Below are 13,362 nucleotides of genomic sequence, written 5' to 3' on the forward strand. Positions count from 1 at the left end.
CGTTTACGAGGACCAGATATAATATAGAGCAGGATGTGACAAGTGCTAAAATAGGTAGAGACAGAAGAAAGCTTTAAATTTCAAGTGTAATGACCTGGAGTTTTTCACGGTAGAGGTAGAATTTGAGGCCTTCTCAATTATATGCCCTTCTGGGACAGGTAGCACTTTATTATTTATCTGTTTGTTTGTTTGTATTCCAGGTGCCTAGGTCCCTGGTACTTAATATATGTAACTTAAGATGAGTTAGGAAAAAATTTTAATTGAGGTAAAATATACATAACATAAAATTGACCATTTTAACCATTTTAAAATGTACAGTTATGTGGCATTAAGTACATTTGCATTGTTGCCAAAAAACTGTCACCACCATCCATCTCCAAAACGTTTTTCATCTTACAAAACTGAAACTGTACCCATTAAATGACAACTCCCAATTTCCCCCTCCCGTAGTCCCTGACAACCATCATTCTGCTTTGAGTCTCTGTGAATTTGATTCCTCTGGGTACCTCAGATAAGTGTAATCCTACAATATTTGTCCTTTTGTGACTGGCTGATTTCACTTAGCATAATGTCTTCAAGGTTCACCCATATAGCATGTGTCAGAATTTCCTTCCTTTTATAAGGCTACATAATATTCCCATTTCACGTATACACCACATTTTGTTTATTCATCTGTTGATAACCATTTGTGCTGTTTCCACCTTTTGGCTATTGTGAATATGCAGCTATAAACATGGAGGTACAAATATCTGTTTGAGAGAGTTAGAAATTTCGATAGGTCAAGTGGGGACAGAGAATGGGCATCTCAAGCTTAGGAAACAGCATGAACAAAAGCAAAGACAGGTGACAATGTATTGGGTTTGCTTGGTGTGGCTTATGCATGGGTTTGTGGGGTGTACTGGCTGAAGATAGATAGGCCAGTTTGTTCCATTGCTTGAAAGGCACGAAATACCAGACCAATGAGATAAATTTTTTCTAAAGTTCTGAGGAACTATTTAGGTATTTGGAGCAGGGGAGTAATATTACTAACTCTGGACTCAAGGAGAATGATTGTAGTGGCAAGGATGTAGTTAGAAACATAGGGTAATAAGCCTGGCAGGAGACCAGGCTGGGCAGTGGCAGAGGAAATAGTAAAAGGCAGGGAGGGATTAGAGGAGAGAGATTATAGAGGAACAATCAGTAGGATCTGGTGACCAACTGGTTGTGGGTGGCAGCAAGAGGAAGTTGTAGTTAAATCAGTGACTGAGAGCACTGGGACATTATAAACTGAGATGGAGAATGCAGAAGAAAGAAGCCATTCATTAAGCTCATGTGTTTGGCACCTTGCATACATTATCTCCTTTAATCCTGATAATGGCCCGTACAGGAGATATTATTGGGCATGGGAGGAAACTCAGTGTAGGTAGATTAAGTTATTAATACCTAGTTAAGTAGTGGAAATGGGACCCCAACACAGGTCTAACCCCAAAGCTTTTTTTTGTTTTAAACCACCACACTATTCCATTGTCTTCAAACACATAGAATATCCACGTGGATTTATAGCTCAAGAAAGTGGAAATGTATGTCTGAAGCTCTGTAGAATGCTCATGAACAAAAATATGGTCCAGGAGTTCTTTACACAAAGATGCGTTCAAATGATGCTGAGGGAGTACATGAGTTCCCTCAGGATAGAGTATAAAAACAGAAGGGAAGACCAAAACTTAACTCCAGAAGGACTCATATTTATCAGGTGGGAGGAGAAAGAGGGACTAAGTCCAAGGGACAAGAGAACAGCCAGCAAAGTGAATTGACAAAGAGGTTACGTGAGAAGAGAGTTTCAAAGAAGGGATTAGTCAACACTTGTCAAGTGCTTCTAGGAAGCACTTATATAGGAATTGGACTGTGGCCACTAGATTTGACATTTAGGAAGTCACTGGAGACTTTAAAAGAAGAAAGCATATTCAGTAATGTCTGTGGATTAAAGAATGAATCAGATGTATGGAAATTAAGAAAGTTGAGTGCAAGCTACTTGTTCAAGAAGTTTGGCAGCAAAGGAAAGGAGAGATTATGGGACAGAATTTGAAGGGATGTAGAACTCACAAAAGGTTTTCTTTTTTAAGACTGGGAAGATATGAGCATATTTGGGGGCTGTAAGAAAGCCAGTGGAGAAGAGCAAACTGTAAATATCGGGAGAATAATGAAAATTTATGGAGGAATGGAGAGAGGGTGTGATCATGATCAAGAGCACATTTAGAGAGACAGCCTGGGGAAGAAGTAGGGATATTTTTCCTTGGAGATGGGAGAGGAAAAGAGAGAGATTTAGAAGTTGAAGGGAAGAGTTGAAGGAGCTTCCATTGGGATAGAAGAAACCTGGAATGGAGTCTGGCCTTGAGATTTGTACACAGCTGGTTGGGCTGTAGAAGAGGAAGTCAACTAGAGTCAAAGAAATAGATCATCCAGCTTTATTGAGGGCTCCTCTGAGTTAGGATTATTTTAATCTGTAGTGAAGCCAATCAGAATAGTGACCAAAACTCAGTATCTCTTTTCAGTCCAATACATTTTCAGACTTTTCCTGCAACTCCACAGAGACACCTGATTGGATTTGGGCATTTCCCAAATCTCCTTAAACTAGATTACTCTTGACTGAACTCATCAATGGTATACTGATTTTTACCCTTTCATTCTTCACTGTCTACAAATTCCAAGGGCATGCATACAGAAACCCCCAACACACTGACAGGAGGAAAGAACTACTTTCTTGGAGAGGTTTTCATAGAAAAAGATTGGGAAATTACTGAGATGTGGTGAAATGTTTCGATACTGAATTTCAAAATTTTATTCCTTACAGTCTTCAAACCCATTGAGAAACCCCAGTTTAAAAACCTTTCTATTGATTCTAGTTCCTGAAATAGAACCAAGTGAAAAGCAGAGCTAGTATAATTTAAAGTAACAGATTGTCTTCTTCTCAAACGCTGACATTCCATTCGGCATTCTACATGAACAAAGTAATGTTCCAGATTTTTTTTTTTATTGTACAGTTACACTTAACTGTATTTATGTGATGAATCTCATTCTAGATATAGGTATTAACGATTGGAACCATGCCTCAGTTACCTCCCTTAATGAAAGATAACGTAGGAATGTTATAACAAATATTTAGTTAAAAAACTGAAAAGGGCTTTGAAAATATAAAAGTGTAATATAAATGCTAAATAAAGATAATATATTCTGAACAGCAGGCTCCTTTGAAATAGGGCCTATGAATTCCATTAGCACTCTCTGTTTACATGCTTTCAGGAACTTTTAGGAGGATGTTGTCCATGGGCACGCCTGTGACATGACACCTCTGGCCTAGTAACCAGCTGGGAAAGGGGCAAGTAAAAGAGTGGACCTAATAATTCACATAATAGTATTTCCTTAAGTCACTGAATAAATATTTATTGCATACTTAACTGTGTGTAGGTACAAGTCTGGGTGTTAGGAATATTGCAGGGAACAACTCAGGCAAAAACCCCCAACTCACAAGCTAACATTTATTGATTACTAACCACATGTCAAGGTTTAGTCTTATATTACTCCATTAAATCCTAACAACCTCATGAGCTAGGTACTGTAAATATTCCCATTTTACAGACGTGGAATCTGAGGTAAGAGAGGTTCAGCAACTTGCCCAAGATCACACATCAGCAGCAAGTGATGGTGTTGGGATCTGATCCTTACCATCTGGCCTGCATGTTCCACTGATGGGCACAAGGTGATTGGGTACTGGGCTGACTAAACTGACTTTCTAACATGGTCCCCTTTAAATCTGTAAGATTAAAAAGAAGAAGTCATACATACTGCTGTTGCTGGGGGTCTTTTGTTTATCTACTCAATTCAAAAAATGACTCAATTTTTCATAAGGGATGGGGAGCTATCATGGTGATACTAGTGAAGACAGAAATTCTAGCTATGTAGGTGGTTTTCATGATGTCCCAAAGTGGCCAGGCCTTTCCAAGACTAGAATGACATTTGGGGATAGGAGGTCATGTAGCCCAGGGCAGCTCTAGCACCTTTATCTTTATCTGGCTGGCTAACTTCTGCTCTGCCCTACCTTATGATTTCTACTTATGCATAGTTCCTAATGCCTAACAGCTAAGGTACCTGCACTCTACCTTTTTCTCTTTGTGAATCATTTAGTTTAGTTTTTGTAATGCCTATCAACTAATTTCATCTTCAATATTTCCGGTTCAAGTGTGAGAATAGACTGTTCCATTTCATCACTTTTACTCACATGGGGAAGCACTCCCTGCTGACTCATAGGCCACCCCTACTTGATTCAGTCCTTGGATTAAATGCCCACTTCTGGACCAGTCAGCTGTGGCCAGGAGGCCAGGTCAAATGGAAAGAACATTCTAGAACCAGGGTCTAAGTGTATCAGAGGCTACTGTCACAGATATGTTCTGAAGTCTGGCTTGTTCCTCTAATACTGTTCAGTTATAAGGCTTTTAAATTTAGGCTTTAAGTGAGTAAGTGTGTTATGGAAAATTATAAACTCTCTTTCCTTTTAATTTAGAAGTCAGTTTATAGTCCCATATTATTCCGCTCTTTTGAATATGTCTGTCATATTTCTAACTTTACCTTTGCATCTAAACAAAATTATAATAAATATTCACATCTATCCAGAATTAATTTCCTCAAGATGTTGAGGATTTAAGATTTACATTATGATCCTTTCCTTACCTGATGAGTAACAGATCCTTTTTCTTTTACTCTCAGCATTTCAATTACATCTCACTGTCACAAGCTCTCTGCTAAGAATGTATACAGATGTGTCACAGTAAAGATTACCAGTATTACATTTCAGTGTTATCTAGAACACTAACAAGAAAATCAAACTCAGCTCTTATAAATAAATATCAATAATAAGAATCTTGGCCAAATCAATGTTAATGTCATTTTTATACTTGGAAAAACATGGAGCACACAATTATATAGGCTAAAAAAATAAATAACGTGACTCACACTTAAAAGTAAGATAACACATTGAAAGAATGATTTCAAGTATTGTTCATTTTAGAAAATTTCTATGGAAAGATTCAATTTTACCTTAAGAATTGTGACCAATAGCACATGTTACAACATGGGAAACTGGGGTTAGGAAAGAAGTTTGTGGCTATGAAACAGATCAAAACTAACTAGCCATTAGGGAATGGAACTCATGACCTTCATCTCATTAGTACCGGGCCTAAACCAACTGAATGAGCTATAAACTGATAACATTCTGATACCTAGCAGATGGATGGATTTTTCAGTCCTTACTTAAAATTCTTTCCTTGGTTCCATATTATTTGTACTAAAATGTGGCAATGTTACTGTTATGTGGAAGGATGGAAAGGGACATGGCTTTCAAAGAGATCTCAGAAATCAATTACTACTCTCTTTTCTTTGTGTAACTAGTGAGAGAATTCAAACCCTGAAATATGAGGTGACCTGCCTAATAGTTCCCAGTGGGTGGTGTCAGAACTGGATTACTTGGACTTCATTCCTGGTCACTTTCAAGTTATGAGGGGCTGGCTGGTGGAGGAGGTCGTCCTTGAATTGTTCCAGGAAGGAGGAGTGTGTCCTATCAATGCAGAACAAGCTTCGTGTTAGGAAAAGGGAATGTAGGTTTCTAAATTGAATTCACACAGAGTAGAGGTTACAGGATGGAGTATGGTGAGAAAGGTTTTGAATGACCTTCATCTGGGAGGTGATGAGAAGCCTCAAAAAGTGAGTACAGTGATTTAAAACATTTTCCATGTAAAATGGCTTAAGCTTCAGAATATTTAGAAATGGAATAGCCTGAAGTCATGGGGGCAGGGCACAAATTTGGGTATAAATAAATAAATGTAAAGAAAAGTAAAGGAGTGGCTAATACTTTAATTTGGGACATCAGGGAAGTTACAGACCTGGTCTGAGGATGGATTAGGTATGTACGTGTGATAGGGTAGAGCAGGGTGGGATGGAAAGTGGGGAGAGTGGTGGGGAGTGATGCGATTAAGGGATGCTGGAAAGAAGGGATTCATCGTGAATTACTAACCAGTGACTGAATGGTGGAAGTGTGAAGGAACAACAAAAAGCTTCTACTAGTATATTACCATTTAGGGAACAGATGGAGAAAGGTTCTGTAAATACTACCAATTTATATAAAGAATAATGCAGTGTTATTTAGATTCTAATATCTTATTCTGCCTCTGTTTCAGGTGGTAACACCGATGAATTCTTTGTAGAAAAATCTGGTAGCATTACCCTTACATACGAGTACCTTCAAAATATTTCCCATCCGGAACCACATCTTGGGAACAATTTAGATTAAATCTTTGAGATTTTACTGATGATCTCTGGGGGAGAAAGACACATATTGTAGAGAGCCTCAACTAGACCTTATTTTTGTTAGTGAATCTCGACATGTGCATAGGTCTCAGGCAAGCCTTGCTCTCCAAACCCTTGGACCTTTACTCAAGCTTCCTCTGATTGGATCATCTTCCCAGAGAAAAAAGTAGAACCACATACCCTGGACGTTTGTCCTTCACAAATCAGGTTAGTTATCACCTTTTCTGGAAAGCCTTTCCTATTGCCATAGGTGCTCCTCAGTTATAATTGTTCTGTATACCCCTAGTACAACATCTTCCATGCTGTACAGCAATGCCCAGTGCACTAGACTGTCCCCTTTGTCAGACTGAATTCCTTGTTGCCTAGTTTTGATCATCTGTTTATCCCCAACACCTTGTAGCATGATTAGCACAAGGTAGCCCTTTAATATAAGTTTATGGACTGTGTAAATCTCTGAAAATATATGTGAAGTAGAAACATCATCCAGAAATTATCTAGAGAGAACAAATCTAAAATGGATTTTTAGAAAGAGGAATCTAAAATTAATTTTAGTTTCTTTTGGGGTAAGGTCTTAGTTTTGCACATAGCCCCTGGCTTTGCTTCCTTTCTCCTCCTGTAGTCTCTCTCCCTTTGGCCATTTCACTGCTTATTCAAGGGCTAGGGAGAAAAGGAGAGAAGCTGAAATTCAGATCAGTTAATTAGGCTGTTTGGGAGCAACTCAGAAAAAGGTTGGATGTGGTGGGTGAAATCAATGATATTATCTATAGTTCCCACTAACCCAGCCTTCCCCACTTCACATCCCTAAACCAATTGTTTTCCAAAATATGAAGCATATTTTATGTACTCATTTCAGCTTCACAGAGTTTGTTCCTTTGTTTTGAGTACATGTCAAGCCATATATCCTGGGTTTTGTTTGGAGAATTTGGTCACTATACCAACAGAAGACATTGTCGGGTAGTCTGCTTCTCTAGGGTAATTTCATGGTCCTAAGGAAAGAATTTAACAGTTTATTTTCTGAAACTGGTTCAAGGAACATTCTTTAAGTGAAAAAATTCAATCAAGAATATTATTACTTACATTTTGGAGAAGGATTTTTAATACAGAATTTCCATCTGTGATATATTTAAATTCTAGGCCTCAGGCAGCAATTTTGGAAAAGGGCCTCCTTTACCCTTTATTAGATGCAAACTAAATAGTCCATTCTGAGATGGGGGCATTACTTTATCTCCCTACCCCAGCAAAATGTAAGACCTGCTTCCACCACTCCTGAAGTGCTACTTTTTTTCTCGCGAAGCAAGCTCCGTTATTGACATAGAGGTGTTTATCACAATTTCAATTTCTTTAATTATTTTCTAAGTACTTGTATCTAGTAGAAAAGGAGAATGGTGAGCGGCCCAAAAGGAGGCCTGTAGTCAATAAGTGGAAAGCCGTCAATACCGAAATACAATACCCTCGCTTGATCTAGTTTTGATGCCTTAGCAAAGACAGGTTTTGCTATTTAGGATCGCTCAGCAATCTTGACTGAATACATTCAGAGGGTCATCCTCGACCTGCTTATTGCCAGAGGACAGAGGACTTGAACACTGATTTCTAAGTTGACATACGTGTCCCAACATATTTCACAACAGAGGCCTAACACGTTTAAGCTGTCAATAAAGACCAGCACTTAAGAAACGCAAAGCACGTGCACACCTCACATGCACACTTTATAATGTATTCTCCCAGTCCTAAAAGCGGGGGAGGTTCTAGGGCATAAAAACTTCAAACTTTCTTATTTTTCATGACCTGTAGCATGCATTTAGCCTTTGGGTTGTGTTCCTATAAGACTAATCCCACTCTTTAATGGCTGAAAGCATACGTTTAACAGTATATGGTGGATTAGCTGCTCTGAGAAATGCCTTTTTAAAAAAGTAAAGTGAAAAATACACAAAGAAATTTATAACCTTAGCAGTCTTTCATATTTGTTTTGATTGTTCTTGAACCAGCCCTGAGCCGGTGACAAGGGTATTGAAAAGATGCACCTGAAACAGTGTCTGCGGGCTGCTGCATTTGCCAACCCGCTTTAATGCTGCTTTCCAGCGGCGAAGGCGCAGCAGCATTAACAGGGAAGCCAGAGCGAGCTTCCCCGGCAGTGGCGGCGGCGGCGGTGGCGGTGGCGGCGGCGGCGGCACCGGCACCAGCGCAGTTTCCCCTCTCCCCAGCCCTGACTCTACGCGCACATGCGCAGTGCGCCCGCAGCCCTGGACCATTTGTCAGGACTACTCGTGAGACGGAGAAAAAAAAAAGAGAAAATTTGGGGGTAAGAAGCGGTTGATCGGATCTAATCTCTTATTAATCTGAAGATTTGTCCGTGCAAAAGCCATTCATTTATTTTTCTGGGTGAGGATGAAAGTTAAGAGACCTATAGAGAGAAGGAAGCGCACCCTCGTCTTGTGAAACAGATCAGGGGAGGGGAAAGGACAGAAGGGGTTTCTCCCCCACTTCTCTGCGCCTCTGGGAAAGAGAAGAAAACTTAATCCTGGGGAAAAAAGTGGGCAAGTGACTCGGAAACGGCTGGAGGGGGAGCCTCTGGGCATCTCACTCTGAAGTAGTGAGTGCGAGTGTGAAAGAGGAACAAAAGAGAGAGAAAAGAGAAAGGAAAAAATGGGGGGAGGAGAGACTTGTATTTTTTTCTTTGCGCGCACACGGGGAAGGGTGTGGGGGGCCGTGCGGAAAGGAGCCGGGGCGAGGCGGCCGCGTCGGGCTCTCGCCCGCGCGCAGGCGGCCAGATGCGTGTGTGCCCCCTCCCCCGCGCCCCCCGAGCTTGTCACTTTGGTCGCTTTCATGACACCGGGCGCGGGGTGGGGAGCGCGGCGGCGCCGGGCTCCGCCGGGGTGCGTGCCCGAGTGGGCGCCGCGGAGCCGCAGCCCGGGCGGCGAGCGCGGCGGCCGAGGCTGGGGGCGCCGGCGGGGGCGGCCGGGGCCGCGGATCGGTGCGGCGAGAGGCGCGAGCTCCGCGCGCCGCCCCTGCGGCCCCCTCCGCCCGTGTGGCCTTTGTGCCGGGCGCGCACCGGCGAGCGAGCGAGCGAGCGCGAGAAGTACAAGTACGGGAGACCGAGGCAGTGGGAAAAGAGGCCGGGCCACTTTCTACCCGCTCGGGCTGCGGAGAATGGACTGGTTGAATGTGCAGGCGCGTCTCCCCGGCGTGTGCTCTGTGTGTGTGTGTGTGTGTGTGTGTGTGTGCGCGCGCGGCGGAAAGGCCTCCCCGACTCCCACCGCGCACACGCACACTCACACGCACGCACACACTCACGGACCCGCGGCGGGCTCGGCGGCCGAGAGTTTGCGTTTTCTTCCTCGCCGCCTCCCCCTTCCCGACCGACTGTGTGAGAATTTCATATAGATCAGCTCCAATTTCCGCCATTTTGGGAAAGTTGCACAAAAATAAACCCTCCGGTTTATTTCTGCCCGAGGCAGGAAAGTGCTTCGGGAAGCGAGGCGGCGCGGGCCCGCGGCGGCCGTCCGCACGGGGGAGGGCGCAGGGCGCGGGCTCGCGGGCCGGGCCGGGAGCCCGCGCCGTCGCTGCATTCGCCCCGCGCCGTGCCGCGCCGGCCCGGGTGCGGGCGCGGGCGTGTGTCTGGAGGCGGCGGCGGCGGTAGCGGCGGGCGGCGGCGGCCGCCGCGCCGGGGAGGCGGGCGGGGGGGGGGGGGTGGAGGCGCGGGGCTGCTTTTCCTGCAACTTGTTTACGCCGTGCTTATACTGGGGAGGCAAAGAGGGGTCCGAGGCGGGGCCGCCGCCCGCCTCGCGCCGCGTGCGTGTGCCGTTCCGGGATAATGGGTTTTGCACACTAGCGTCCTGGGCCCGGCGGGCCGTCCTCGCGCCGCGGCGGCCCGGCGGGGGGAAGTAGAGGCCGGCGGGGGTGGGGATCGGGAAGCGCAGGAGCCGAGGCATCCGCCGCGCGCCCCGCGAGCTGGTGGGGCGGGTGGGGGGGGGAGGAGCGGGAGGAAAACTTGTGAGCCCTGGCAGCGGGGGAGGGGGCGCAACTTCTGTGCTGGTGGTAAAACTTTAATTACCTTGAAAGAAAAAGGCCCTCCAGTCTCCCCCACCCTTTCTGGTCAAAGCCCGGCCCAAGCGCGACCGTGAGAGAAAGTTTAAAAGCGGGCACTTTCCTCCCCGCCTTCCCCGCGGAGGGGTGGGGGTATCTGTTTGTCCGTATGCGCTCGGAGAGAGGTGGGGGTAACGAGCCGCCCTCCGGGGTCGCGAAGATCGTGGCTGTTACCCCACCCTTACACGGGGAGACGAAGGTAAACGTCGCTTCGGTTTCCCTCCTACCTCCCCCCTCCCCGCTTCCTTTTCCTCCCCCTCCCTGCCGATTTTTTGAGGGGACCCAAAAAACGGAGTCTCTTTCCTTATGCAACTTCCTCGGGCGCTGTGAGCACGGCCCTTCCCCCTCCCTGCATCCCTCGGCCCGCTCCTCTACCACCTCGGGTCTACCGCCAGAAAAATGCGTTAGAGATCCTTCAGAGTGCACCGAAACAAAAATAGATTTTTGATTGTTCTGAGTTTAAGTTCAGGGAAACTGAGATGAGAAATAAGAATGGGGCGGGGGGGGAGCGGCTGGAGCGAGTGCGTCGAATATTAATTTTGATTTTCCTAGAGGGTTGTTTGTAATAGCTTTATCGGTTTGGGGAGCCCGAGAGTCTCTGTACTGGCTAGCTCGGTCGCGTGGATTTTTGCGCAAGTTTTTAGAAAAACACTGACTCTAGTAGAGCATTTCTCCGGAAAGTTTCAAGTGCAGCAAAATAGCGAACGTACAAAACTGGCCAAGGGGAGACCTCTAGTGGTTAAACGCATCTTTTTAAGTTCGGAAGGCCGAGAGCAAACTTTGGCCTTTACTTTTAGCTACGTAGTCCGTTCAGACGTGGAAGTAATTAGACGACCCGAGCGAGCAGCCAGATGTTGTATGAGAGGATGCTGATCAGAAATAGAAAGTTTAGTACATTGGAGAGCCAATGAGATCTGAGGACCCAGACTCTACAACTTCCACTCTTCATTACTTCTATGGGAAAAAACACTTTGCTTTTATTCTGGGATTTGAGATTGGTCACTCTCTGGATTAGAAGCAATTTGTTTGTTTTTTATATTTATCGTTGTCTACACATTTGATCTACTTTTAATCAGGAGTCACAGCGGATAATTTCATTTGAACGTTAATAAAAATGCAAAGTGCAATTTGTGTTTAAAACTTCGAAAAAATGAGAAAGACCTTTGGTTGAAATGTGCCTTTTATGTGAGCTGATCATTTTATTCTCTAATAAATATAATTTAAGGCTAGTATTTAGTTTCTTAAACATACAGTTATATATAGTCATAAAATAAATGGCCCCTTTTAGTGCTAAGAGTGTAATTTTGTTTCACTGCAAAATACATTATTTCTGAACGCTTTGTATAGTTTGTGATTTAAACGCTTAAATATTTGATATACGGACAAAACTTGCTTACATAGAATCTATTCTTTTGCCAGTGTGTGTTCTGCATAGTAACTTTAGTTTTAAGAAAAGCAATGAGAGAAATGGAAGTTGAACCAAATGACCCTTGTAACTTTCATCTGCTTGTCATACAATGGGAGAGACTTTAATGGGGGAATTTAGGGGAGGGCAATGATATAAATGATAAAATCTAGTTCATCTCATCCAGAACTAGTTTTTTTTTTTTTTAACATATCAAGTGGTAATGTATGAAATTATGCAATAAATCAGCAATTCAAAATTTATACATATTAGTTGCGGGTTTGAAGGGTTTTTTTTATGACAATATTTTGATTTTATTTGTCCTCCTTTTAAATCAATGCTAGACCTCCGGAAGAAGTCTTGAGGGTGGACGACAGTCTTAAAGACCATCAGACAGTTATTTCTTCACTGCAACTAGGTAAGAGTTGCATGTTGAAACAAATTCCTTGATATACTTGCAAATGTTAAAAGCTGCATTTGGGGATGAGGGAGGAGAGTGTGGAACAAGGTTGGCAGAAAAACATCATTTTGTGAGGGCCGCTTTGAATGCATGGAAGTCTTGACACTGAGTGGGCTTGAGGCTCTAATTAAAACATTAGAAAAAGTTAAGAGATTGTTCTGGATAACCTTTGGACTGGCTTTTTGCTAGATTCTTAATTCACGCTCCAATTGCACCTGTTTTCTGCTGAAAATAAATAGTTTTATTGTTTGGAGTTGAGAAAGTGGGACAAAGCAATTGTGAATTAATATAACTGTTGTATAAGTACACAGTGATATGGAAGGTTCTGGAACTTGGTAAAATTTTGTAGGTGAAATTCACAACAAGATCTTTGGGGATATTTAAGTAACTTATATTCTGTGACTCAAGTCCAATGGTGGTCTGACTTGTGCCAAATATCGAATCATAGGTTATAGTGAGTTTCCAGTGTGTTAGCATAAACTTGTCAACTTTTAAGCATATCACCACAGGGAATACAGCTGTTGTCCAGTAAAGATCCCTTTGGTAATTTTGGAGGGTGCTGGTTTGTCTCCAATGATCCAGGGCCTACTTTCAGGACAAAGGTCATTCTCAGGCAAAGGGGGGCCCTCTCTGGGTAGAGCATCAAAGTACATTTGTGCTACTGTAGTGCTTTCTACTATGTATACCTTCTTTCTTTTGATCTTTCCCTTTCTTTTTCTGCCTTTCATTTTCCTTCTCTGTCTTGGGTATTAAAGGAGTTACTAATTCTTGTTTGGCAAAAACAAAAGAAAACAAAATAAATTAGCAGGACTAATAATCCCTATTGAGTCACCTTATAACCAGGGTAGATGTGGTCTCGATGTCATAACTGAATAAATACCAATATAAAAATGATTGTTAAAAGGGAATTTATTGTCATTTTCTGCTTGTGGATCATCTTGAGTAGTATAATTTAGCGAAATAAATAGATGTCCACGTAGGTGATGCAGCAGAGACAAGGGGGCAAGAACAGCTTCAAGAAGATCACCCAGACTGAAGTAGAGTTCAGGCAGAGTGAAATGTGTTTCCTAGGGTGGTGAGT

The 13,362-nt window shown here is 43.3% G+C and overlaps 1 protein-coding gene across 8 annotated transcripts in view; it reads left to right on the forward strand.

Moving 5' to 3' along the window:
* Positions 1-8,531: 8,531 nt before the first annotated feature.
* L3MBTL3 (L3MBTL histone methyl-lysine binding protein 3) overlaps positions 8,532-13,362 on the forward strand; it is a 125,924-nt gene continuing 121,093 nt past the window's right edge. For 4 of the 8 annotated variants that reach the window (XM_022556439.2, XM_022556430.2, XM_089921993.1 and 1 more), the window contains exons 1-2: positions 10,355-10,615; positions 12,166-12,239. The gene's annotated coding sequence lies outside the window, so the exon portion shown is untranslated. Of the gene's footprint in view, positions 8,633-10,354; positions 10,616-12,165; positions 12,240-13,362 lie in introns of those variants that run through there. The other 4 variants (XM_022556443.3, XM_022556421.2, XM_089921994.1 and 1 more) reach the window with 3 other exon arrangements.

The sequence above is a fragment of the Delphinapterus leucas genome, chromosome 12, assembly GCF_059928025.1.
Source record: "Delphinapterus leucas isolate spDelLeu-1000000601 "Yukka" chromosome 12, BTC_Dleu_Yukka2, whole genome shotgun sequence".
Lineage (NCBI taxonomy): Eukaryota > Metazoa > Chordata > Mammalia > Artiodactyla > Monodontidae > Delphinapterus > Delphinapterus leucas.